Raw genomic sequence first — 3294 nt, forward strand, 5'->3', positions numbered from 1 at the left:
CACAGTCCATGGCCCTGTCCTTCTGCCAGCAATGGTACATCACGGGTCGTCCGTGGCGCTCGATCTCCTCGTTCCGTGCCGCCCATACTGCACTGCGCACGCGCGCCTCCTGATCCATGGCCGCCTTTTGCCGAGCTGCGGGATCGATGTCCGGCGCCATGACCAGCCTCTTGCACAGATCGTCCATGACGTTGGGGCTTCTGTAGAGAAGAAACGAGGGAGGGAGATGAGCAGAGAGGGGAGGAGGGAAAACAGAGGAAGGAGGGGGAGAGCAATGGAAGAAAAGAGCAGAGAGAAGGAGCGGCGCCGCTCCGGCGAGCTGCGGCTGGGTTCCTCGGTGGTTGCCTGCTGCGTGGATATGGGTTGCGGCGCCGTCGCGGGGCGGCCGCCCAGGTGTTCGCGCATGCGGCGTCCGTGGCCATGGCGTTCCTTTGGCTGGAGTTCTCGTAGTCGTTCCAGGAGCTGGACATCCTGGCCTCCACGCTGGCCCACGCCGTCACCTTCAGGTTCCGGTTCTGACTGAACAACGCGGGGCTCCCTGCGGCGCGCGCCGCCCGGAGCGGGTCGGCGCCAATGGCGCTCGCCTGCCAGCTGGGGCTGCTGGGGTGCAACCTGGTGTGCCACGCGGGGGTCGTGTGGATGCACTTCGGCGGGGCAGCGGCTGGCAGGCGCAGCGACATCGGGGCATGGGTGTTCAGTACGCTCCTGAATGCCGCCCTGCTGTGGGGATTCCTTCACTCCTACTGCACCGCGAGGTGAGAGCGCCGTGAGGTGATTCCCAACCATTGTAATATACAATCCTTTGGTGTACATATAGGTAGGCCGGCATTGGCATTCGGCATCTGCCATCCCAGTGAGATGACGAGGAGGTGACTGCTGCTATAAACCAGACAAAAACAAAATTCAATTTTATCATAGAGATGGGCATACATACATGCATATGCGCGCGGGGGGCGACGATTGGATCGAACCCCACCTGATTAACTTCTTATACTCTGTTCTTGTGTTCATGGCGAGGGGAATTATCTTCTTCTTTTTTTTCTTTATTCAGTTCGGTGGTTGACACCTGAGCTGAAAACATCTCACAACCAGTTTGTTGGCCTTAACAGGTTGATTTCAGTGTGTCATCTTATTGGAAAACTATTAGCCGCAGAATTTAGCAACAGAAGACGCGCGTGTGGCCTACGGAGAGAATAACGCGCGCGGTATGGCCAAGGAAGAGAAACGCGAGTGACTGTCGTGGCTCTCGCCGGACACGAACGTCGCTTGCGCCGGGCTGGTCTGCTTATAGCTGTTGCTACTCCAGGTTTATTGATAATGCTATTTTTTTTTTCATTCTATACCCCGTCTGAATTTATAGTTTAATGATCTGTAGGGAAGCATCGACATTGTGCTATATAATAATCATCTTTGATGTGTCTACCGGGACCACCGGGTTAAAGTTGTTCTTTCATTTCAAGGATATACTTTGTTTGATGTTTTAACATAAAATGTAGCTGGTACAATCGAATTTAGAAGCCAAAATGGGTGACCAAACATGGTGGTGTTGCACTTGCTTGCCTTGGCTATGGAGAGAAATTATGTAATGAAATTGGTACTTTATAATGTTCGGAGCCCATTGTTAGTGCTTATATTTGCAGTAAACAAGTTAAATAAATAGGTGTGTGCGATGAAAACGAAGGAAGAATGCTTACTCCTTTTAACTATTGTAAGTATATATTAATATTTTTTGAGGACAAGTATATATTAATATTAGGTAGAGATAGGAGAGACACTTTCTATGTGAGAATAGTTTTTCTTTCAAGAATGACGCTCGGTACTTTTGAACAGATCGTATATGATTATATGATGGAAACTTTGTACTCCCTCCGTCCCAAAATAAGTGTCAGAATTTTGTATTAGCTTTAGTACTGTAAAGTTGTACTCCCTCTGTTCGGAATTGCTTGTCGTAGAAATGGATGTATCTAGACATATTTTAGTTCTAGATACATCCATTTTCGAGACAAGTAATTCCGAACGGAGGGAGTATTAAGCTTGAGACATTTATGTTGGGACGAAGGGAGTATTATTTTGCCATCTTCTTTCCTTTGTGAAACTAGCTGCAGCAGTTCGTAGTTTAAATTGATGCGAGGAAGTAATTAACACAAAACTGCATTCTTCTTACTGATTTTCCCCTTGGAACAGATTTTGTAATTCATGATCAGGTCGTTTTGACACATACTCTTAGGATTTCTATATATCTTATCTTAGCTTTGGGGGTTTTAACATAAGCATGGTATGATGCTCCAGACTCGACGACAAGTGCTATCCTCATGAGGCCAGACAAGTCGTTGTGCCAATCCAGCAAGAGTGTCCAACAGCGGAAAGTCATCTGAAGAATCATGTCCCAGTGAGTAGTCCAGCTCCAGCAACAAGACCACATCTGGTTTCCACCAAGAAGCTGGACCAGCGGCATTGTACTCAGGTAAGCTCATGAATTTTTTTGCAATCCAGACATGGCAGAGTCAAATTTATACTAATAGCTAACATCAGCTTACTGTGGTTTATATGGTCCATGTAAATCTGGCAACACACGGCTAAACTTCCAACAATTACTTGCTAACAAAAATCAAGTAAAACTAAATGAATAGTTCTTTCTCTTGTTGAAATAGGTTTGGACGCACGGTGTGGTATATATATGTCAAGTTTAGCCGTATGCAATAATGCAATGCTTATGGTTTGCTTATGGTTGATAATTCTACAAATTTAATTAGTGGGCAGGAATAACTGGTCAGGCTTTCGTAACTTCTATTTCTATTACTGCAGCATAATTGTTTTTTACATAGAGCTGACTGTTACTTCCTTTTTTCGTCAGGAGTACTATTTCCAAGCAAACAACCATCTGTAGAAAAATTCGACATAGTAAAGTAGGTTAAAAATGTTCACAGTCTTACATGTGTTTACACTTAAAAAAATGTTCACACTTTTAAAAAGGTTCAAAATTCCCAAAAATGTTCCAATTTTTCTAAAAAAAATATTTTCATTTTAATTTGTACAAAAACTTAAAATAATCAAAATTTCTTTTTCAAAAAAAGACATCTGTTCCAAAAAAAGTTCCTCAAAAAGATGCTTCAATTTCTGTAAAAACCTCAGCTTTCCTTAAAAGAGTCCCAATTTTTTGTGAATTTTATTAAAAAAGAGGAAATTTTCACATTTTCTCGAAAAGTAAAAAATAAAACTGATGGACAACTATTCCATCCAAAACTACTCTTCCATCAGACAAAGAATGCTAAGTTGCTTCTTCATGTTCAAACT

The 3294-nt window shown here is 44.0% G+C and overlaps 1 long non-coding RNA gene across 2 annotated transcripts; it reads left to right on the forward strand.

Annotated features, from left to right (window-relative positions):
- The first annotated feature begins 649 nt into the window (after positions 1 to 649).
- LOC119367953 lies at positions 650 to 2548 on the forward strand. Of its 2 annotated transcripts, none has more exons than XR_005176475.1 (3): positions 650 to 755; positions 1110 to 1306; positions 2290 to 2548. It is a non-coding gene; the product is annotated as an uncharacterized LOC119367953 (long non-coding RNA). The 2 variants fall into 2 exon arrangements; XR_005176474.1 differs by having other exon boundaries at positions 655 to 771.
- The last annotated feature ends 746 nt before the right edge of the window (positions 2549 to 3294 follow it).

This window comes from Triticum dicoccoides, chromosome 2B (genome assembly GCF_002162155.2).
Source record: "Triticum dicoccoides isolate Atlit2015 ecotype Zavitan chromosome 2B, WEW_v2.0, whole genome shotgun sequence".
NCBI lineage: Eukaryota > Viridiplantae > Streptophyta > Magnoliopsida > Poales > Poaceae > Triticum > Triticum dicoccoides.